Source organism: Anomaloglossus baeobatrachus, chromosome 4 (genome assembly GCF_048569485.1).
Source record: "Anomaloglossus baeobatrachus isolate aAnoBae1 chromosome 4, aAnoBae1.hap1, whole genome shotgun sequence".
NCBI classification, from domain to species: domain Eukaryota; kingdom Metazoa; phylum Chordata; class Amphibia; order Anura; family Aromobatidae; genus Anomaloglossus; species Anomaloglossus baeobatrachus.
This window is the reverse complement of record NC_134356.1, coordinates 549,054,030-549,079,526: the sequence shown is the minus strand read 5'-3', so window position 1 is coordinate 549,079,526 and position 25,497 is coordinate 549,054,030.

Sequence of the window (25,497 nt, the reverse complement as noted above, 5' to 3'; positions counted from 1 at the left end):
TGCATCCATATAGCCAAACAGAGCCAAGCAATGCTCCGGCTCCTTTTCCCCTATCACGCTGGCCAAAATTGCGAACGCCTGCAACCAATTGGAAAAGCAACGAGGAATGAGCCTATAATGGCGTTTTTCTTCCTCCTCCTTTTCCTTCTTGGAATCGCTCGGCTTCACCTTGTCTAGGTTAAATTTCTCCAGGGGTAGTAGGGAAAATATCTCCACATACTCCCCTTTCCAAATTTTTTTCCCTCACCTCTTTTTTGAGGTGCGCCCCTAGCGGTCCCTCAAAGCACACATACACCTCGCTCTTCGCCCTGTCATCCAGCCGCACCACCTCATCCTCCTTTGCCTTCTCCTTTTCTCCCGTTTTGTCGCCCACGGACTCCACTACTCCGCTAACTGCACCCGCCCCCACCGGCGCCTTCTCGCTGTTGGCCGCTGCTGCGCCATCCGCTGCTGACCCCGTCCAGGCCGCCGCCGGCGCTCGCGCTAAACCCTGCAAAAACCCCAGCAACTGACTAAGCAGAGCTGACCCCTCTGGCGCTGCCATGCCCGCAGCCACCTCCCCAACACCAGCACCCCGCGCCGCAAGCAATGCCGAATCCACGGCTAGCTCACCCGACCGCGACGCAGAGATGGAAATCGGTACTGTGACGTCCTCTGCCATCTGCTCCTCTGGTTCGTCCCCCGACCTGAGGGCTCTGTCTTCTTCCTCGCTGTAGTCGTCCTCCACTGTCCCAGCTCCGGAGGACGCAGCCGATGCGTCCCCTCCACCACGGCCGCCCTCCTGGGCCGCCGCGTGGGCACTGGCAGAGGGCGTCCTCTGCTTTCTGTGCGGCGACAGCCCACAAGACCGTCCTGTCCCCTGGGCCGCCGCCGACCGCGTCCTCTTCCTGGAGGAGCCGCTCCCCGGGCTTGGGGGGCTCCCCACCGTCGTTTCCTGCCCTCCAGGGCCTCCGACAGGGACCTCCCGCTGGGTCCTCCCCCGCCCGAGGGAGACCGCGGCCGCCGGATGCAGTGCTGATGACCTGAGGGACCTGGCAGTCGCAGCAGGGCTCCCGCCATCCCTCCTTCTCTCCGCAGCCTCGCAGGTATCCGGGTGGCGCCTGCCCACACCGGTCCCCCTGCTGGCTGCCTGCGCCCGGCCCCCCCACCGTCCTCGGGGGGTACAGCTGGCCTCTATCATCCGCTGGGCCTGCACCTGTGTAGGAGCAGCCGCCGGGACGTGCCCCACCGCCGGGGGCCCGGCATCCAGCGCAGGCCCCAGGCCGGACACGCCCCCTCTCCGTGCCTCCGATCCACGCCGGGCACGGCCCGGATCCCGGGCTGCCGCTGGCCTGCCAAATCTAGCCCGAGGCCTGGGACCGGAAGTAGGCCCCAGGCCGGGCCCGCCTCCATCCAGGCCACCGCTGGCCTCATTCCATCGCCGGGCTCGCTCCCGGCCGGGAGACGCCGCTGGGCTCTGCACTCCAGCCCGAGGCCTGACATCGGAAGAAGGCCCCGGGCTGGCCACGCCCCTTTCTCGGCCGCCGCGGCCTTGCCGGAGATTCCTCCCGGCAGCCGGGGCAGACGCTGGGAGCTGCTGCCGCCCGCCCCGCCGCGGAGGGTCCCGAGGGGGGCTCTCGCTGGGCCTCCTCGCCCCCCCTGCGCCCGGAGAGTACCTGAGCGGGGGCCTCGAATGTCGCCCGCGGCTAGAGGGGGAGTGAGGGGCAGGTGCCGACGGGGAAACCCAGGCAGCCCTGATGTGGGACTGCACTGCCTGGGCCCCGTGCACCGCCATCGCCGCTCTGATCAGCCTATTCAGCTCCTGGAGGTTCGCCATGCTGGTTCCTTGGTCCTGGTCCTGGGTCTCCAATCTGTCGCCGTCCGGAGTCAAAAAGGGGAGGTAAGACCCCTCCCCATTACTTATATACTTCCCCCCCCTCCCCTATAGGGACCCTCTTCCACCAATCCCCTTATATCCTCCCATAATGCCCTATTTCAACTTTATTAACCCCCTATGGGGTCCATGGCTTTCTGATCACTGTTAGTTTTCTGTTCTGTTCTTTTTTCCAGTCATGCCATAACATTATTCTTTAAATCCTTTGTTAGTTTCCATTTTTGCAATCCATTAATGCTCATTCACACATTGCACGCATGGCTCAGACATCTATGCCATGTGTGGATATAGTGATTGTGTTAATGTGTGTAGGGTCTCATCTGTTACTGATGAGAAAATCTATATGAGCAGTAGAGTTGAGTGCGGTTTGCGGTTCGAGGTTCTCCAATTCGCGGCTCGAGTAAGTTTGGGGGCTGTTCTAGATCGAACTAGAACTCGAGCTTTTTGCTAAAGCTCGATAGTTCTAGATACGTTCGAGAACGGTTCTAGCAGCAAAAAGACAAGCTAATTACTAGCTGGCTTTCCGCTGTAATAGTGTAAGTCACTCTGTGACACACACTATTATGAAATTTCAGTGTATAGTGTGCGGGAACAGCGCATTCAGATCACTGCTGTTTGGATAATGGCGATCGCCATTTTTTTTTTTTTTTTCCTTGTCTTCCTTCCCTAAGCGCGTGTGTGTAGTGGGGCGGGCCAGCATGTCAGCCAATCCCAGACACACACACAGCTAAGTGGACTTTTATCCAGAGAAGCAACGGCATGTGTGATAGGATGTCCATGTCACATGTCCCTGCATTATAAAAACGGACATTTTCCTCCAGCACGCCATTATCTGCCTTCTGCGTCTTGGTGTCAGTCACCGCTGGCGTAGCTCCTGTCTCCGATACTGCTGTGTACGCTCTATACACAGCGCTATACAGAATAGGGATAGAAGTTTCTTTCAGCCCTTGTAAGGACTAATACCGGCAGGGTCAGAGCCATAGGTGACAGTCAGGGCCGTGAAAACAGATTTTAACAGCTACACAAGATGACAGCATCTGTGTAGCTAAGGTCAGGGATTTCCTCGCTGCATTTCCCCATTAGGAGGGATAGAAACGGAGGCTTCCTTTCCTCTACCCAGACCCATAACCCTGCCACTGTACCCTCCTGCCCTTTGCACACTCAAACTCATTGTTACTAAGCCATTATACTAGCAAACACTGAGGAAGCTTAGTGGCATCCTAAAAGTGGCGGTTGGACTTTTGTATTGTCCCACTAGTGCAAGATAATTTGCAGCATGTCTGCCTGCATTGCACACTCAAACTCATTGTTACTAAGCCATTATACTGGCAAACACTGAGGAAACTTAGTGGCATCCGAAAAGTGGCTGTTGGACTTCTGTATTGTCCCACTAGTGCAAAGATATTTGCAGCACGTCTGCCTGCATTGCACACTCAAACTCATTGTTACTGAGCCATTATACTAGCAAACACTGAGGAAACTTAGTGGCATCCTAAAAGTGGCTGTTGGACTTCTGTATTGTCCCACTAGTGCAAAGATATTTGCAGCACGTCTGCCTGCATTGCACACTCAAACTCATTGTTACTAAGCCATTATACTAGCAAACACTGAGGAAACTTAGTGGCATCCTAAACGTGGCTGTTGGACTTCTGTATTGTCCCACTAGTGCAATGATATTTGCAACACGTCTGCCTGCATTGCACACTCAAACTCATTGTTACTAAGCCATTATACTAGCAAACTATGCTGCCAGTTTAAGGGCCATAGTTGCATTGTCAGGGATAATTATTGTTGTTTATTCTGCTGTTAATAAAGCTAGACCACCGCTGAAATCTACACCACCTCTCAATTTTTACTACCACATTTTAAGTGCACAATCTTGTCGCAATCAAAATGAGTGGCAAAATGACAGATGCTGGTGGAAAGGGGAAGAGGCGTGTTGGAAAAGGAAAAAAAGGGTTTATCCATGGGAAGGTGGCAAAGCTCCATTAACATCTGCTGAAGATAGACCATCTTCCAGCAAAAGTAAGATGTCTACTACTTACCGTGGACAATCCGATGTGCTCCCTTTTTTACGGACACGAACAACTGGAACAAAGCTAGATGATGGCCAAAAAAGGAAAATGCTTGAATGGATCTCAAGTGGTCCAACAAGTGCCCTCTCCGCCACCTCAACTACCGCATCCAAAAAACACCAGTCCTCTGAGTTGTCAGCCCAATCACACTTGCATTCTCCCAGCTCTGAAGTCTCCATCTGCCCTGCACAGTATGGTGGAACTGAGATGGCTGAGTCTGCAGAGCTGTTCAGTCACACTATAGCCTGGGAATCAGAAGTCTGCTCCCAAGCTAGTGAGTACAGACCAGGAAATGGTCTGCAGTGATGCCCAGAACCTTTGTGACTCTGATTCAGGCCGTGAGGACCAAGTTTCTGAGCATAATGTTGACCCTTTTTCCCAAACTGTAACACCTGTTGTTATAGACAATGAGGAACATACTGATAACGATGAGACACAGATACCCGATTGGGATGATAACTTAAATATTCGATCAGGGCAAGAAGAGGCTCGGTCTGAGGGTGAGGGGAGTGCAAACACAACAATTAATGAGAAAGTTCTAGATCCCACCTACTGTCAACCCACAGTCAGGCACTCGAGGAGGTCAACAGAGGCGGTGGAGGATGCAACCGACGACGAAGTTACCTTGCGCCTTCCTGGACAGAGTCGGAGCACTGGTAGCACGTCTACAACTGCATCCTCAGCCACCACTCTGCCTCTGAGCACTAGTCGGGGGGGCTCAGCAGGTTGCATGCCCTCTAAGCCTTGCCTAGCCTGGTCCTTTTTTGACATAGCAAAAGATCGCCCAAATTATGTGATCTGTAAAATTTGTCGTGATTCTGTTAGTAGAGGGCAAAACCTCAGCAGTTTGACAACTTCTTCCATGAATCGTCACATGAATAAATATCATATGTCCCAGTGGGAAGCTCACCGTGCTGCAATGCGGCCTAGCGGAGCGAACCATCCACCGCCTGCCCCTTCCAGTGCATCCGCACGCTCTTCATCTTCTAGGACTGTGGGGACAGCTGTCACACCTGGTTTTCCACGCACAACTTCCACCACTGTAACCGCAACAGGCAGTTTGCTTGGTAGGTTGTCAGTTGGTTTGGAAGGGGAAACAAGTACGTGTGTACAGCTCTCTCAGACATCGATAGCACCAACGTTGGATGAAGGCAACATCATGTCTACGCCTGCACTTTCCTCACAAAGCTGCATTTTTCCAGGGACACCCTACTCAACACCGTCTACACACAGCAGCCAGATCTCTGTCCCTCAGATGTGGACAAATAAAAGGCCATTTCCTGCGACCCATGACAAAGCTAAGAGGTTGACTTTATCCATCTGTAAGCTCTTGGCTACCAAAATGCTGCCTTTCCGCCTGGTGGACACACAGGATTATAGAGACCTTATGTCTGTTGCCGTGCCCCAGTACCAGATGCCCAGTCGCCACTACTTCTCTAAGAAAGGTGTGCCCGCGCTACACCAGCATGTCACACACAACATCACCGCTTCCTTGAGAAACTCTGTGTGTCAACGGGTGCATTTCACCACCGATACTTGGACCAGTAAGCATGGACAGGGACGTTACATGTCGCTGACTGGGCACTGGGTAACTATGGTGATAGATGGTGAAGGGTCTGCTGCACAAGTCTTGCCGTCCCCACGACTTGTGTGTCAATCCTCTGTCTGTCCAAGTTTCGCCACTGCTTCTGCCTGCTCCACCTCATCTGGGTCCTCCACCTCCACCCCAAGCCTGCCTGGTCAGGCCACCAGCGTTCTCACTGCGCAGAAGGAATCACGCACCCCTCATTACTATGCTGGCAGCAGAGCGCAACGGCATCAGGCAGTCTTTAGCTTGACATGTCTTGGAAATAGGAGTCACACAGCGGCTGAGTTGTGGGCAGCTCTGGAGACTGAGTTTAATAAATGGTTGTCTCCACTCAACCTGCAGCTTGGTAAGGCCGTGTGCGACAATGCTGCAAACCTGGGTGCGGCCCTTCGCCTGGACAAGGTGACACACGTGCCTTGTATGGCTCACGTATTGAACCTTGTTGTCCAGCAATTTTTAACACACTATCCCGGCCTAGATGGCCTTCTGACCAGGGCACGAAAACTGTCTGCTCACTTCTGCCGTTCAACAGCCGCAGCTAAGCGACTTGCATCGCTCCAGAAGTCTTTCGGCCTGCCGGTTCATCGCCTGAAATGCGATGTGGCGACACGCTGGAATTCGACTCTCCACATGTTACAGCGACTGTGGCAGCACCGCCGAGCCCTGGTGCAATACGTCATGACGTATAGCCTGGGCCAACGAGATGCAGAGGTGGGAAAGATCACCCTGATGGAGTGGTCTCAGATCAAGGACCTATGCACCCTTCTGCACAGTTTCGACATGGCGACGAATATGTTTAGCGCTGACAATGCCATTATCAGCATGACAATTCCAGTCATTTACATGCTGGAGCACACGCTAAACACTATTCGGAGTCAGGGGGTGGGACAACAGGAAGGGGAGGAACTACAGGAGGATTCATATGTGCAAGACACAGCAACATCACCAAGGTCCAGACGTTCATCATCACCAAGGCGGCAGGCATGGGACCATGGGGGACAGGGATCAACAAGGGCGCATGGTAGCAGGCGAAATGTTGAGGAAGGTGCAGGAGAACATGAAGAAATGGAGGACGAACTGTCCATGGACATGGAAGACTCAGCGGATGAGAGAGACCTTGGTCAAATTTCAGTTGAAAGAGGTTGGGGGGATATGTCAGAGGAAGAAAGAACGGTTAGCACCTCTATGCCACAAACACAGCGTGGACTTGGTCCGCATGGCTGCGCAAGACACATGAGCGCCTTCTTGCTGCACTACCTCCAACATGACCCTCGTATTGTCAAAATTAGAAGTGATGATGACTACTGGCTTGCCACACTATTAGATCCCCGGTACAAGTCCAAATTTTGTGACATAATTCCAGCCATAGAAAGGGATGCACATATGCAGGAGTATCAGCAGAAGCTGTTACTCGATCTTAGCTCGGCTTTTCCACCAAACAACTGTGCAGGTGCAGGGAGTGAATCTCCCAGTTGTAACTTGACAAACATGGGACGGTCTCGTCATCTTCAACAGTCTACCCGTACCAGTAGCACCGTATCTGGTGCTGGTAACAGCAATTTTATTGAATCTTTTCATAATTTTTTTAGACCGTCCTTTGCAAGGCCACCAGAGACAACAAGTCTGACACATAGTCAACGACTGGAGAGGATGATACAGGAGTATCTCCAAATGAACATCGATGCCATGACTTTGCAAATGGAGCCTTGCTCATTTTGGGCTTCAAATCTTGAAAAATGGCCAGAGCTCTCCACTTACGCCTTGGAGATTTTGTCGTGTTCAGCTGCCAGCATTGTCTCTGAACGTGTCTTCAGTGCTGCTGGGTGTGTGCTGACAGATAAGCGCACGCGTCTGTCCAATGACAATGTGGACAGACTAACATTCATCAAAATGAACAAGTCATGGATCCACAAGGAATTTACTACCCCTGTGTCATCCTGGGAAGAGTAAATGCTTGTGGATTTGGAATGTGCTTGATGCAAATCAAAACATCCTGTTTGCAACTAGGGCACAAGTTATGCCACTGATGGGGTGTCTGTGTGGCCCAATTTTTGGAAAAAAAGGGAGACTCCGCTTGGAGTAACCCTTGCTTGCTGTGTTTTTAAAAATGATCCAAGATGAACAGAGCTGGGATCAGGAAAGACTTTGCTACCTACCCCGGTGTCATCCTGGAGACGGTTAAGTATGGCGTACTTTTGAATGTGCTTGATGCAAATCTAACTGTGAAGTGTACAACTGGGGCACAAGTGCTGCCACTGAATGGGTGGGTGTGTGTGGGGCCCAATTTTTGGAAAAAAAGGAGACTCCGCTTGGAGTAACCCTTGCTTGCTGTGTTTTTTAAAAGGAGCCAAGATGAACAAGTCATGGTTCAGCAAAGAGTTTGCTACCTACACCGGTGTCATCCTGGGGACGGTTAAGGATGGCGTATTTTTGAATGTGCTTGATGCAAATCTAGCTGTGAAGTGTACAACTGGGGCACAAGTGCTGCCACTGAATGGGTGGGTGTGTGTGGGGCCCAATTTTTGGAAAAAAAGGAGACTCCGCTTGGAGTAACCCTTGCTTGCTGTGTTTTTTAAAAGGAGCCAAGATGAACAGAGCTGGGATCAGGAAAGACTTAGCTACCTACCCCGGTGTCCTCCTGGGGACGGTTAAGTATGGCGTATTTTTGAATGTGCTTGATGCAAATCTAGCTGTGAAGTGTACAACTGGTTCACAAGTGCTGTCACTGAACGGGTGGGTGTGTGTGGGGCCCAATTTTTGGAAAAAAAGGGAGACTCCACTTGGAGTAACCCTTGCTTGCTGTGTTTTTTAAAAGGAGCCAAGATGAACAGAGCTGGGATCAGGAAAGACTTAGCTACCTACCCCGGTGTCCTCCTGGGGACGGTTAAGTATGGCGTATTTTTGAATGTGTTTGATGCAAATCTAGCTGTGAAGTGTACAACTGGTTCACAAGTGCTGCCACTGAACGGGTGGGTGTGTGTGGGGCCCAATTTTTGGAAAAAAAGGGAGACTCCACTTGGAGTAACCCTTGCTTGCTGTGTTTTTTAAAAGGAGCCAAGATGAACAAGTTATGGTTCAGCAAAGACTTTGCTACCTACCCCGGGGTCATCCTGGGAACGGTTAAGTATGGCGTATATTTGAATGTGCTTGATGCAAATATAGCTGTGAAGTGTACAACTGTGGCACAAGTGCTGCCACTAAAGGGGTGAGTGTCTGTGTGGCCCAATTTTTGGAAAAAAGGGAGACTCCGCTTGGAGTAACCCTTGCTTACATTGTTTTTAAAAATGGTCCAAGATGAACAAAGCTGGGATCAGGAAACACTTTGCTACCTACCCCGGTGCAATCCTGAGGACGGAAAAGGATGGCGTATTTTTGAATGTGCTTGAAGCAAATCTAGCTGTGAAATGTACAACTGGGGCACAAGTGCTGCCACTGAATGGGTGGGTGTGTGTGTGGCCCAATTTTTGGAAAAAAAGGAGAGCTCCGCTTGGAGTCACCTTGTGGTGTTTTAAATGATTTTAGAAGGGCGTGCCATGCCTATATCTGTGTCTGCTCCTCTTTTTCCTTGTCCAGGTCTTTTGTTTTCGCATGAGTATATGTCCTTGTCACTTTCCCATGTGTTTGTTTTGTGTTATGAGTTGTTTGTCACCTTTTGGACACCTTTGAGGGTGTTTTCTAGGTGTTTTTATGTGTTTGTGATTGCCTGCCATTGTTTCCTATGCGGTTCGAGTTCGGTTCGTCGAACGTTCGCCGAACTGAACTCGAACGAGACCTCCGTTTGACGAACCGAACTCGAGCCGAACCGCGGCTGGTTCGCTCATCTCTAATGAGCAGGGCTGCTATCAAGGCATTACAGCCCTTACTGGTGTATGGGGCCCAGTGAAGAGGGGGGCCCGGCCCTTGGGGTTGTTTTTAGCTTCATTAAGCTCTGGGCCCCAGTCATAGCTGCAGCCTACAGAAACCTAAAAGTATGGCAGCAGCAGAGGGGCTGGCCATGTCTGACATCAGTGAGGACAGACACTGTTGCTTTGGCCACTTTAGGCTGAGTGTGTGCGCGTCACCACATGGCTAATTTGCATGCAATGCTCTGTAGGCGTGTCACATGCAAATTAGCCATGTGGTGGCACCAGGGGCAGGCTGGGCTGGTGCCCAGGTAGCTGTTCAAGGTTGCTGGAGGACCAGCACCAGACCTTAAATGTGGCCACCAAAGCTTCTCTTGTTGGCGGAAGACTCCAGTTCTCTTCCTCTTGTATCCAAATGTATTCGCATCTTTGAGGCACAAATACATCTCAATACATGACATCCGTCAATAGGGCTGAGCAGTGCATGTCATCCTTGGCCCAACTTGCAGCAGTGTGAAAAGGTGATACAGACCCTGATTCCAGATTTGGATCACTTATTTTACTGGTGATGCAGTTTTCTGCTACCAAAACCCATCTGTAACCCCGATACCACTGAGTAGCCATTTTCTATGCACATTGTATATTTATAGATAGCTGCTAATGGGAGTTGGGGTATGGTTGGACTATACTCCCAGACAGACGTTCTGTCGCTTATCCATGATATGTAAATCATATCATTTTTAATTGTCTTTTGTTTAGTGCTGGCTTCTGGGCACTCATTTGAACATGGAGGCAATATCGAGACAGAATCCTAGAATGTAGTATAAAATATGTAAATGTAGGAGAATGCAGCCCCTACTAAGAATGTTGCTTCACTGTACTTTCTGTGTTGTATTGCCTGTGGCTTTAAGAGACTGGCTCATAAGCAGATCATAATGATATGGCCCAGATCTCCCCTGCTGCTGGAGCTTACTTGGTCTGATCGGAGAGTTGTGGGGAAAGAAACAGGAAGTGACTGAGTGTGTGGAATCCTGGATTCCAGAATGTGCTGAGGGATGCAGAGATAGGAGAGTCGGATTCCAGCCTGCCAGAGTTCCCTGCCAGATGAGCCCAGCTGTCCAGCGGAATTGGGGAAAATAGTCCTGCATCGCCCTCCTGGAGTGAAGTGCGCACCACTTATGTACCGATAAGCCCCAGAGCGGACTGGTCCTGCGCATGGAGCCGTGAGTAGCATATGGGTACGGCAGCGAGGGAATCAGTTTAGGCCTCCATAGTGAGAGTGTGGTATCCGTATGGTCCCTTTAGAGGAGACCACCCAGGTTAGTGGATAGAGTAGGATTGCCTAATATTGTATATGTGCACATTATTGTATTGCTATTTGAACTTGTATTGCTTACTGTACTAGTTGTGGCGACCTGACCTGTCCGCCTCAGCTAACTATACACGATGGTATTGGAGTTGTCTCATTTACCATTTGTTCCTTTTTCCCCTTATTCTGCTGCTGCTCTGCAGCTTACGTTTGTTACCCTGATAAGTAAACTTTCTTCTTGGTTTACCCATTAAGTCTGTCTGATCCCGTGACTTGCTCTGCAGAGCGGAGGGCCCTCGGTCCATGGCTTCATAAACTCAAGTGCCATTTTTATAATTCATCTGGATACCATTTTCTGTGCATTATGCCTATGTCTGACAATTTTCAGACGTCAGCTTTGTGACCAAAGATGAGAAAAGGAGGGCAAGAGTTTTTGTAGTGCAAAAATATAAATCTTTATTTGGACACAGTGGGGGTGGACATCCAACCGTCCATTAAAAACACATTAAAACATTAGTGACGGAAAGGTCCCATATATGGTCATTACATTGGCAATGGTGTAAAGATACAAAGCATGTTGATAACATATTTAACAATTATACAGGGAAAATATGTGGGCATTACATGTCAATGAGCAGTCTCTCTAGGTACCAGCAAAACCTATAAGTATCACAGCATAGTACTAGAAGACGCGTCCCTTGGAGACGCATCCCTGCTCCTGCGCATGCGCGGAAACGATGTGACGGCCGACGTCTCGCGTGATTTCGCCCGACGCACTGATGCGCTCGCCGATAACGTGACTTCCGGGTCTGTGTCGTTTACCATCAGATATTTAATGCCTGCTCATCGGGAGTGAGCGGTATGGGATACCTCCTCCCTGATGAAGATTATTACCTTGAAAAATCGAAACTTACGTAGGTCTTCTTGAGGTTTTTCCCCGACGGGGTCCCCTTCCTTCTACCCCCCTTGTCTGACCAGTGGTGCTTACTCTCACCATAGATATCTCAGGTACTGGTTTGTGCAGGGAATCCATTAGGGCTAATCATATAAACATGGGCCGTTTCTAGTACTATGCTGGGATACTTATAGGTTTTGCTGTTACCTAGAGGGACTGCTCATTGACATGTAATGCCCACATATTTTCCCTGTATAATTGTTAAATATGTTATCAACATGCTTTGTATCTTTACACCATTGCTAATGTAATGACCATATATGGGACCTTTCCGTCACTGATGTTTTAATGTGTTTTTAATGGACGGTTGGATGTCCACCCCCACTGTGTCCAAATAAAGATTTATATTTTTGCACTACAAAAACTCTTGCCCTCCTTTTCTCATGTTATTCTATCGAGTTTGTGCTATTGGTTGGAGTTCCAGCAGCACCTGGACCCACCTTTTATGTTGTATGGTATTTTGGAGTATTTTTCCCCTATTTGTGACCAAAGATGTTGGCTTGCCTATACTCAGATTAGTCAGTCAGATTAAGCATATTGGGTACAATATGTAATACTGTTCTTATTTAATTCATTGTGGGGCAATACATACGTTTTGCATTTTTTGGGGTACATCAAAGTAATGTACTGTAAGCAAAGGCTGCCGACTGTTGAGCCTCAATGTTCAGCATATACAGAAAATTGAATAACAAAAATACACCCAAAAAATACATCCCTTGCACAATGATGTTGTGACACCCCTGCGGTAACCAGGTGTCACAAAAATAAGGTAACAACAAGGTAACAGCTCGGGTCCTACATGACTGTGCCAGTCATTACACACACACTAGAACACTAGGACATTTACACTCGTGTACCCGGGTGGGAGCCTCACCTAGCCATATGACAGGGCTGGGTACTGTTAGATAACAGGCAGCCAACTGGGAGGAAGAGACCAGACTTAGGGGAGGAGAAAGTGACCTGGGGAGTGTGGGTAGACAGTGTGGCTCGTCAGTCGGAGAAAGGAAGTGAAAGAGAAAGGAGGTAGTTAGTTAGAAGGAAGGAGTGAGAGAGGAAGGAGTACAAGGAAAAGTGTCAAGACAGACCACAGACTCTTGAGACACATTGAAATTAGCAAAGAATCCACATAGACCTGAGTAGAAAGATCAGCCACTCAGAGGATAAAAGTAGCTGGAGAGCGAGAGAGCAAGCTCCAAGTACAGAGGGATCCTGTGGGTTGGACATCCAGGGCTCACAGTACTTTGCACGCACGGGGTGCAGATCCCAGAACAGACCAGGACTTCAATCCATATGTTAACTGCCAGGCGGGTGGGTTTCCAGGACTCATCTGCCACCACTAACGTCCGAGGCATCAGCAGCAATGAGGGGACCAGGAGAAATTCCCTTGAATAGTCCATGCTGCCTGCGGCAGGACCCCAACACTAGGAGGACCTCCAAGTGCTCCACACCAGGGAGGACTCACATACACCAGAGTACAAAGGTGTAGAGTGGCACCAGGTTGGCAGGCATAGCCATCAGAGACATGGGCGCACCTGGGATCCAGTACGTCCCCAGGGCATGAATCCAGTAAGTAAAGACAATCAAACTGCACTTTCTGTCTGGACTGCTTCATTGCCGCACACCTCCACGTTAACCCTTCACCTATCCCTGGGGAAAAGCCCTGCTCGCAGAGGGCTCTACCATCCACGCTTCCCCCATCCATCATCCCCAGCGTGAACCCGCAGCGGCGGCCCTACTATCTTTGGCCGCAAACTGCGAGTGGCGTAATAATAAGTTATAATAATAAGTTTTATTTCTATAGCGCCAACATATTCTGCAGTGCTTTACTATTTAGATAGGACATTTACAGATAAATGAGACAATACAAAATAACAGAATTAAGATACCAGGAGGAGTGAGGGCCCTGCTCTTAAGCTTACAGTCTATGAGGAAATAGGGGAGGCACAAAAGGTGAATGGGGGAGAAAAGCTTGTCATATATGGTCCAGCCATCGATTTAATAGGGTATTCAAAACCAGCTGCAGGAACCCGTCATCAGCCAGAATTTATACAGATACAGGGGACAAGAATTGGAAGTAAATTTTATGAAGGGCAGAAAGGGACTAGATTAGATCAGGGCAGTGAGGTGATAGGCTAGTCTAACGAAATGCGTTTTTAAGGCCCGCTTAAAGGTGTGGATGTTGGGAATTAATCAGATTGCTCTTGGTAGTGTGTTCCAGAGCATAGGCGCAGCTCGTGAGAAGTCTTGAAAACGGGAGTGGGAGGTTTGAATTGTTGAGGATGTCAGTCTTAGGTCATTAGCAGAGCGAAGGGAACGAATGGGGTGATAGATAGAGATGAGGGAGAAGATGTAGGGTGGTGCGGAACCGTGGAGAGCTTTGTGAGTAAGAGTGATAAGTTTATGTTGGATTCTGTAGCGGATAGGCAACCAGTGCAATGACTGGCACAGAGCAGAGGCATCAGTGAAGCGGTTGCAGAGGAAAATTATCCTGGCTGCGGCATTCAGGATGAATTGGAGAGGGGAGAGTTTAGTAACAGGGAGACCAATTAGTAAAGAATTACAATAATCCAGGCGAGAATGAATGAGAGCGACAATAAGACTTTTTGCAGAGTCAACGGTAAGGCGTAGTCGGACTGGACTTTATTTTTCTTTTTTTTTCTTTTTCATTTAAAACTGTTCGACGGTGCCCCCAGGTCCGGGACCCCTTGAGCCACGGACTGCCCGGATCCGAACTCGAGGGACAAGACAATGTCAATGAAAAATAAATTTTAAAAATTACGTCTTTCTCAATACAGCAAATAATATTTAATTCCAATCAGATTTGTGAATTGTTTAATTTTCCCTGTGGAGAATCTGCAGAGAAGTTGAACACTTGCCATCAGCTCCTCCACATATTAACGCTGTGGGATTATTCTTTCCTAGGGTGAAACTTCTAAGAGAAAAGTCATGGTCCAAAGCAGACAGCCTCTTTAACAAACATCAAGCTAAGAAAAATAGTGAAGAATAATGATTTTCACTTAGGACACCATTCACGTTTTATAAACTTCTTATACGAGTAATAATCAACCAGATTGTGTTAGAAAGCAAGATGAACTATACTCTTATTATGGCAAATCCTTCCATGAACTTGGCTGTGGGAGAGTTGCTTATCTTTCTAGAACAATTAATCAAAAGATAAGTTTCTACAAAAATACTAAGATTAAATGCAAAGGTAATTTTGAAGAAAATTAAATAGAGAGCAAACAATGTTATGTTAAGCCGTCGTAAGAACAATAAACAATACACTATAAAACTCCGAAACTTTATTCATGTACACTAGCACCTTAAAATATGCTGACCAGGCACAAATGGCGACAGTAAAATTCAGTGATCTGTCCTAGAGATACTAAAATTTTCCTTGGGGAAATAAAGATTTCACAGGTTATTAAAGTTGCTGTCTATACATACAGTATATTTCATTTTCATCGCTTTGTTTGTTTCTCTGGGCTTTGACAGCTTTTCAGTACGCATATTTAGTTTGTATAACATGATCAGTTTATAAAATAAAAAAAGGCAAAAAAAACATAGAAGGTAATTTGCATTGAATTTAACCATGCGTTACAATATTATGAAGCATAATGGCGAAAATAGGTTATACATACCAGGCATTACAGATCTATAGTTTTGTATATATCCATTTAAAGTGTCATTTGCTAGTTTTTTTTACAGAAGTTTTTACTTTACAGTTCTAGGGTGTAATGTAGTAGGTCTGGTCCATAGCCTGTATAGACTAGACTGTTCTTGGTTTGTTCACATGCGGACACTGCAAATTCTGCAGGTGGATACTTCCATGCAAAATGGTCACCAATACTATGACAGATCAAACATTAAATATGTGATTTCGCTAACAGTATTATTATTATCATTATTTATTTATAGAGCACCATTAATTCCATGGAGCTGTACATGAGAAGGGGTTACATACAGAATACATACACAAGTTACAGTAGACAGACTAGTACAGAGGGAAGAGGGCCCTACCCTTGTGGGCTTACATTCTATAGGATTTTGGGGAGGAGACAGTAGGTGGGGTGTAGATTGGTCGGGCGGCAGCTCCGCTCGGTGGTCGGGCGGCGGCTCCGCTCGGTGGTCGGGCGGCGGCCATAGCACCAAAGGTGTTGTCTATCTGGCAACCTGTGTTTGCCCAATGGACTACATTGGAAAAACTAAGAGGGAACTTTGGAAGCGCATTGGGGAACACCTTGGGGACATTAGGAAAGACAAGGACATCCCTTTTGCGAGACACAAAATTCTTACACATGCAGGGGACCAGAACAAGGTTACCTTCAGGGGATTGAGATCGTTACTCCCAATCCAAGATGAGGAGACTGGAATCGTATCCTACTCCAAAAGGAATGTGAAAGGATTTAACACTTTAAATTCGTGAATCCAAGAAGTTTAAACAAACAACTTACCTGTTGGCTGTTTTCTGTTCACTTGGTATGATGATAAATTATTTGTTCTTATACAATAACCAGGACCTGCCTTGAATATTAAACCAAATAATGGGTATTTTTCTGTTTAAGGTTTTTTGATCTTTTATTGGTCCCAAATTTCTCTATATGTGGTTGATCCACGTTATATCTGATATATGGGTGTTTAATGTGATGTGGAGATATAATATGAAAATATGGGCTACATCATAGGATGCTTTGATCTAATGTGCCAAAACAAAATTCCTGCTAATTTATAGTAGCTTCCTCATAATGGCATAAATAAACATGTTGCTGGAATATTTATTCCTCAATTAGGTGTGACTCCCATATACAATCCCTGACAGATGTTCTGTCGCTTATCCATGTTATGTAAATAAAAGCTTATTACCTGACTTTAATTTCATCCATTGGTTTTATAAATTACTCTTTTGAAAGCTGAAACCCTCCCAAATTTGGTTTAGATTATGAAAATAAAGTTGCTGTAAAGCTGAACTATTGATAATTTAATGAATACAGAAAGGTCAGATTTTGGCAAGACAAAAGTTTTGTCGCCCAAAGAAAGTAATGTGAAATTCAAACAAATAATTAACTTCTAATACAAAGATATATTGCATAATATTCTTGAATGAAGTTGTGGTGCTATTAGAGCCATATTTAATATTTTGTGTGACTTCCATGAGCTTGAAGGACTTCCTCCATCGGTTCAATAATGATTCATACAATTTATTGATGAAGTCATCAGGAATAGCAAAGAATGCAGTCTTACATGCCTCCCAGAGTTCATCTAGATTCTTTGGTTTTGTCTTCCAAGCTTCCTCTTTCATCCTACCCCAAACATGCTAAATGATGTTCATGCCTGGTGACTGGGCTGGCTAGTCCTTGAGCACCTTGATCTTCTTTGCCAGGAGGAAATTTGTTGTAGAGATGGATGTATGAGATGGAGCACCATCCTGCTGCAGAATTTGACCCCTTTTATGATTGGGAATGTAAGAGGTAGCTGATACTTCTTCATATTTTAGGCTATTCATATGGCCTTCCACCTTGCAAATTTTTCGCACACCCCCACACTGAATGTAACCCCAGACCATGATCTTTCCACCATCAAACGTAACTGTTCTCTGGGTGTATTTTGGATCCATACGGGCTCCAGTAGGTCTCCTGCAGTATTTGCGGTGGTTGTGGTGTAATTCAACTGAAGGTTTGGGCTCCACATTTTAAAAAGGACATTCAGAAGTTAGAGTCAGTTCAAAGGTGGGCAACTAGACTACTGTAAGGAATGGAAGGCCTCCCATATGATGACAGGTTGAAAAAGTTAGATATGTTTAGCTTAGAAAAAAGACGTCTCAGAGGAGATCTCATTTATATGTATAAATACATGTGTGGTCAATATAAAGGACTGGCACATGACTTATTTTTTCCAAAGAAAATACTAAGGACCAGTGGGCACTCACTGCAAGTGGAAGAAAAGCGATTCCGACAGCTAAATAGGAAAGAGTTCTTTACAGTTAGAGCAGTAAGACTGTGGAATGCCCTACCACAATAGGTAGTAATGGCAGATACTATAACAGCTTTTAAAAAAGGGCTGGATGATTTCATCAGTGCACAAAACATTGTTGGTTATAAATGACTTAGTGACCAAATGTAGAACTGGTGGAGGAAGGTTGAACTAGATAGACCTAGGTCTTTTTTTCAACCTAAGTAACTATGTAACTATATATTCATCAGAGAAATCCACCTTCTGACACTTTTCCAGCTTCCATCTGTTTAGCAGGCTGTGGGACGTGGCAAATGCCACACGGTTTTTTAATTGCCTTTATTTTAGTGCTGGTTTCTGGGCACTGATTCGGCCATAGAGGCCATTTCGAGACAGAAGCTACAAACTGTTCTAGCTGGGGCTGGCTTTGGCTTTTCTAACCAACAAACGTTCCACCTGAGCAGTTGTCTTGCTGGGTCTGCCAGACCTGGGCTTGTCAAAAACATCTCCAGTCTCTTTAAATCTTTTTTTAATTATTTGTACTTGACGCTGAGAAGCATTAAAGGTGGCAGCCACCTCTGCAGTGGGTCTGGTCTTCAGCCTCTTGATAATCAAGGCTTTGGTCGCAGGGTGGATTTTTGTCATGTTGTCAGAGGTCAAGTTGCAGTTCAAGTGAAGTTCTGGGCTGCTGAGTGTCTTTTTTTATACACACCCACTAATTACCGATCATTTAGTGAGCACAGGTGAGTATGTAAACTAGGATTGGATGCATTTTATGACAAGGCGACAAAACGTTTGTCTTGCCAAAATCTGATCGTTCTGTGTTCATTAAATGATCAATATTTCAACTTTATTTTCATAACCTAAACCAAATTTGGGAGGGTTTCAGCTTTCAAAAGAGTAATTTATAAAGCCAATGGATGAATTTAAAGTCAGGTTTTAAGCTTTTAATTACATAATAAGGATAAGCGACAGAACTTCTGTCAGGGAGTGTATGGGAAGTTTTTCTTAATGTCATGCGCACTGGTTCATCACTGTAAATGGAACACACCTTGCGCTCCATGAGATTTATTTCTGCTGGTGCAAGCTGTGGCCTTCCAGGCACGTCATTTCCGGTTTATACAGGTGGAGTGCATTATGCGTTCCAACTACGTGCTTTCAGAAATTCAGTGGTATTAGGCACATGCGCGTTCCACCGGTCTTCCGTGCCACGCGTGTGCAGTGCATTGTGCGTTCCACTGACGTTTTTCCAACGGCATCATGATGGTGGAGTGCATGGTGCATTCCACCGCAGACACTTCCGGGCAGTGGACCTAGAAGATGCTTTAAAAAGTAGCAGTAAGCCGGGCTGCTGCCACCAGCCATGCTGGATTTTAGTGGGCTATTATGCCCAAAGACCATACAAGAGTCCCCTGAGGAACCCTTAAACTACTGGTGAAGGTGGAAACACGTCGGGACCGAGGGACCCTCAAGATGTGAATGGGAGTGCTTTGTGTTTCTTTACCTCCCACTGATTGTTATGAATTGATGTAAATATTGCCCCCTGAACCTAGGGCTTCAAAAATCTCCACTGATTGGCATGGAGAGATATTTAAATAGGTTGTTGTCTATAGGGACTATTTCAACCAGCTCCTCCCTTAGTGCCCTGAATCATTTTTAGATATTACACACAGCACGATGCACTTTATCTAATTGTTATTAGTGCATTGGGTTTAATCGACTGCATGATAGGGCATTTGAACTTTTGTGGTTTAGTTATTGAGATTTTAGAATTATTTAATAAATTGAGGTTTTTAAAGGTTATAGATTTTCTTCCCCTGTAAAAATTGTTTTCTGTTCTCTGACCTATCATTTGATTTTTTCTGGACATACCGTATTTTTCGGACTATAAGACGCACAGGACCTTAAGACGCACCCTGGTTTTAGAGAAGGAAAATAAAATTTTAAGCAAAAAATGGGAGTTATGACACACTGTTATGGAGCGAGGATATGGCCCCATCCTGCTATATATGGTAACCCATCCTGGCACATGGCCCCATCCTGCTATATACCCCCATCCTGCTATATACCCCCATCCTGCTCATATACCACCATCCTGCTATATACCCCCATCCTGCTCATATACTCCCACCCTGCTCATATAACCCCATTATGCTCATATACCCCATCCTGCTCATATACCCCCATCTTGCTCATATACCCCATCCTGCTCATATACCCCCATCTTGCTCATATACCCCCATCCTGCTCATAATATATCCCCATCCTGCTCATATTATACCCCCATCCTGGTATACGGCAGGCATCCTGTGGCACATAAAAAAAAATAAACGTTCATGCTCACCTTACCTCACTCCCTGCAGCATCGCTCCTCCTCCCTGTCTGTGTCAGCGGCAGCGCCGCTGAGTGGAGCCGTCCCCATTCCCCTGCAGCATTGCGATGTCCTCCTGTGCCAGCGGCGGCTGTGTGTGGACACGTGCGCACAGCGATGACGTCATCGCTGTGCACGCCGCTAGTCTCCACTCAGCGGCTGCCGGCACAGACAGGAGGACAACGCAATGCTGCAGGAGAACGGGGACGGCTCCACTCAGCGGCCGTTGGCAGCCAGGAGGAGATCGCGGTACTGCAGGGGAACGGTGACAGGTGAGTGTACTGATTCACTGCACCCCGCGCTGATGATGATGTGCGGAGGGCAGTGAATACAGCCGCACATAATCACTCCAGGCTGTAGTTGCCAGGGGTGATCATGCGGGCCGGCTGTTTATCCCTCGCCCATCATCCCGCCCACCTGTCAGTACCTGCTTCAGCACTGAGAGATGATGGGTGGGAGGATGGGCGTGCATATTAAATGAGCAGGTCCACGTGGTCACGGCAGGCGCTGCTACAGCCTGCTCGTGCCCCCGATGACCCGCGCCACCACAGCACCCTCATTCCCGGCCCTATATTCAGACCATAAGACGCACCCCCCACTTTCCCCCAACATTTGGGGGGAAAAAAGTGCGTCTTATGGACCGAAAAATATGGTAATAAAAATCTGTAAAGGACTCATATATGGACAAGATCCTGGACTTATTGGTGGACTTAATGGATTTCCCGTTGTGGTATCGGCTTGGTCTGGATGGTCAGAGGAGAGAATTGAAAGTGTTGAATAGCTGTTTAGAGTTGTGAGACAGGGAGGATATGACAGATGAGAAGTAGGTTTGTTTTGCAGCAGTGAGTGCAGACTTGAAATTGGTGAGGGGCTTTTTGTATGGATGAAGTGCTTGGTGGATCTCTTCCATCTCCATTCAGCAACCCTGGAGGCTTGCCTCAGTTCTTTTGTCAGGCTTGTGTGCCAGAGTTGGCTGTTTATTGTGCGGGTTTTGGTATGCTTGAGGGGAGCATCCAAATAGAGAGCTGTAGTTATTGTGGTGTTACACAGAGTGGCAGCAGCATCTGCATTGTGTAAGGAAACTATGTCAGCAAGGGGGAGGAGGGAGTCAAAGTGAATGTAAATCAAGGTGTTTGAAATTTCTACAAGGGTGTGTATGTTTGTGTAGTGGAGTGCTACGTAAGGAGATGGAAGAGAATGTAAGTAGGCTGTCTTCAGACAAAGGGAGAGGGGAGTTTGAGAAGTTAGATAGGAAACAGTGGCAGGTGAAGATGAGGTTAAGCGTGTGGCCAGCTTTGTGAGTAGCTGTTGAGGACCATTGAGTGAGACTGAAGGATGAACTGAGTGTTAAAAGTTTAGAGGTGTCAATGAGGATGTTAAAGTCACCCATGATGATAGTGATGATGTCAGTGGAAAGTAAATGAAGTAGCAAGGTGGTGGAGTGTTCAAGAAAGGTGGTGGTTGGACCAGGGAGAGGGGGGGGGTGGTAAATAACAGCCAATTGGAGGTTGGAGGGGGGAGTAGATGTGGACAGAGTGCACCGCAAAAGTGGGGAGAGTAATGGAGGGTGGCAGTGGAATTGGAGTGAAAGAGCAATTATCAGACAGGGGAAAAACAACTCCTGCACCTTGCTTGTTACTGGGGCTGGGGGTGTGAGACAGATGGAGACCACCATAAGAAAGTACAGCAGAAGAGGCTGTGTCAGAGGGGGTGAGCCAGGTTTCATTGATGCAGAAGAAGGAAAGATTGTTAGTAGGGATGATTGAATACCCTATTATTCGCTTTGACGGATATCCGATGAATACCTCGCAGCTATTCGAATATTCAAGAATATTCGACCCCTAATGCAAGTCTATGGGAAACCAGAATAATTTCATGTTGTACCCGTCAGTGAGCTGTGGTGACTGAGGAAGACGCTGAAATGAATGGGAAAGGGCAGAAACAGTATGGGCACAGCCTATAGAAGGTGCTTCACTGAATTTCTACCCCCTCCCGATTCATCCAAGATGACAGGACGCACACTAACGTGCCGCCCGCATTCACCCTCTTCCTCTGATTTCTGTCGCATCTGCCATGACACTTGCGACAGAAAACTCCTCCCCGGGTCCAGCTAAGTCACCCCCCCATACCCCCCGGTGTGCTTCCTGTGTTCAGTGAGAACGGCTGTGGAGCTGCGCTGGCTGTAAGCACACTGCTGCTGTGACCCAGGGAGGGTAGGTGCAGATTCTTTGCACCCACACTCTGCACTCCTAGAAAATGGGGGACACGTTCCCTGAGTGTGCCCCCCATATCCTAGAAGGTCCAGAGTCGTCGTGGGTCTTACGAAATGGATTATAGGGGATTTTTTTTCTTTACAATAAATTGGTGAAAGAGGGAATGTTTTGCGGAGTGTTTTTTCAAATATTTTTTTTTTTTGTCGTCTATTTTTTTTTCTACTTTTATTACTGACAGTTGGGGATGTCAGGTATCTGATAGATGCCATGACATAAACTGCTGGGCTTGATGTCAGGTAACATTACACATCTGACATCAACCCCATTTATTACCCCGTTTGCCAATGCACAACGGCACGGGATGAGCTGGGGCGAAGCGCCAGGATTGGCGCATCTAATGGATGCGCCACTTCTAGGGTGGCTGTGGCCTGCAATTTTTAGCCTGGGAAGAGCCAATAACTACAGTATGGACCTTCCCACCCTGAGAATACCAGATCACAGCTGTCCGCTTTACCTTGGCTGGTGAACCAATTTGGGGGAACCCCATTTTTTTATTATTAGTTTATAAATAATTATAAAAATAGAGCCTGGGGGCCCTCCAAAATGGATCCCCATCCAAGGCAAAGCTGCCAGCTGTGGTCTACAGGCTGCGGCCATGTGCTTTGGTAGCTGGCTACCAAAAATAGGAGGGACCCCACGTCGCTTTTTTTTTTAATTATTTATTTTTTTGGCTAAATATAAGGCTAGGCACCCTTTAGTGCCACATGAAAGTCACTAAAGAGTGCCAGCTTAGAATATGCAGGGAGGTGGGACATTATATATGTGTTTGATATCGGTCTACCTGTCTATCTATCCATCTATCTATCCATTATCTATCTATCTATCCATCTATCTATCTATCCATCTATCTATCCATCTATCTATCCATCTCTCTAGCTATCTATCCATCCATCTATCTATCCATCCATCTATCTATCTAATAACTATCTATCTGTTACGGGGGGACTGGTAGATCAGGATAAGGTGGTAAATATCCCAATCACCAGTCGGGGCCCACCGTGCTCCAGATAACAAAGGAGCTGCTGGCAATCCAAAGGTTAGGCAGAGAATACAGAGCTGGGTAGCTCTGAGATAACCCAGGAAACATGGGAACCGGTCACGTGTGTAGGGACACGTCAGACCGGACGACAACCCAGTTAGCGTTTTGGTGTACTTGGCACTACACCGACCCCGTGTGGCGGGAACACATCAGGCTGGGTGGTGACCAGGTAGCGTTGACCGGAAGACCACCGCGAAAGTGCCCTGTCGGCCACATGTGTAGGACGCGTCAGGCCGAGCGGTCCTCCGATTAGCGTTTCTGGTCACCTCACGACTGGCCACGTATGTGAAGGACACGTCAGGTCAGGTGGTCACACCAGTAGCGTTGACTGGGAAGCCAAAGTGTATAACAGGGTCCGCACACCCAACCCAGAAACTCCCTGTTAACACCACAGAGATCCTGGGGTACGCTGTCCATGCGCGTAGGGGGCACAACCGGACAGGTGGTGCAGCAGCTGAAGTCCAGTTAACGCCACTGGGCTACTGCAGCAAGACTGGAATGGCAGGAGGGAAGCACGGCGCCTGACCCTGTTGTGCTGAGCCACGAATCTTGGCGTAACAGGCACCGTTTGCCTAACCCTACCTACCGCTTCCAAACAAAGGCTTATGCGGCAACGGGCTCTATACATGGAGGTGTGCTCAGAACAAGCATATGAGAAGACTGCGCACCTCCATGTTGTCTCCAGCCCCTTTGATAACCTAGGTCCACCCCAAATCCAGGGTGGACCACAATGGCACCTCCAGAGTCCAATAGCGGAGTGCCATGTCATCAGTGACATCACCAGCGGCCTATTCAGAACCACCACGTTATTGATGACCTCATTGCAGCCACGCCCCAAACACCTCACCAGTCATCGTCTGACGACCAATGGTGAGGTGCCAGGTCATAGGGGCGGGCCTCCGTGAGCCAGTCTGGAGTAGCCACGTCATCAGGACACCTAGTGCCCTCTGCCCCATCAGGGCCTGCCACCTCACGGACATGCCCAGTGAGGTCCTTACCGAACCTAGCCTCTGATGCACTAAGTGCCTGAGCATGCTCAGTAGCCTGAACAACAGTCTCAGAAATCAGACTATCTGCCTGAGCATGCTCAGTAGGCACAACACAGGACTTCGACATGGCACAATGTCCAAATACCTGTGCAAAGAGGCTTTTTGCACTAAGTGTAGGAGCATGCTCACTAGCCTGAACCGAGGACTTGGCTTCAGAAATACACCAGGCATCAGGCTGAGCATGCTCGCTAGGTGAAATACTGGACTTAAGCGGGCTTTACACATAGCAAGATCGTTAGCGATGTCGCTGGTGAAAGCACCCACCCCCATCGGTTGTGCATCATGGGCAAATCGCTGCCCGTGGTGCACAACATCGCTCGGACCCATCACACATGCTTACCTGCCTAGCGAATTCGCTGTGGCCGGCCAACTTCCTCCTTTCTAAGGGGGTGGTTCGTTCGGAGTGACAGCGGCGTCACTAAGCGCCCGCCTAATAGAAGCGGAGAGGCGGAGATGAGCGGGCCGAACATCCCGCCCACCTCCTTTCTTCCTCATTGCGGGCGGCCACAGGGACGGTGATGTTCCTTGTTCCTGCAGTGTCACACATAGCTATATGTGCTGCCACAGGAACAACAAGCAATCTGCGTCCTGCAACAGCAACGATAATCGAGATTAGAATGACCGGTCAACGATCAACAATTAGGTGAGTAATTTTGATTGTTTAACGGTCGTTTGTGCGTTTCACACGCACTGACGTCGCTAATCAGGCCGGATGTGCGTCACGAATTCCGTGACCCCAACAACATCTCATTAGCGATGTTGTTGCGTGTAAAGCCAGCTTAAAGCGGGCTTAAAGCAGGCTTTACATGCAACGACATCGCTAATGAGATGTCGTTGGGGGTCACGGAATTCGTGACGCACATCCGGCCTCGTTAGCGACGTTATTGCGTGTGAAACACACGAACGACCGTTAGACGATCAAAATTACTCACCTAATCGTTGATCGTTGACCGGTCATTCTAATCCCGATTATTGTTGCTGTTGCAGGACGCAGATTGTTCGTCGTTCCTGCGGCAGCACAGATCGCTATGTGTGACACTGCAGGAATGAGGAACATCACCGTCCCTGTGGCCGCCCGCAGTGAGGAAGGAAGGAGGTAGGCAGGATGTTTGGCCCGCTGATCTCCGCTCCTCCGCTTCTATTGGGCGGCTGCTTAGTGACGCCGCTGTGACGC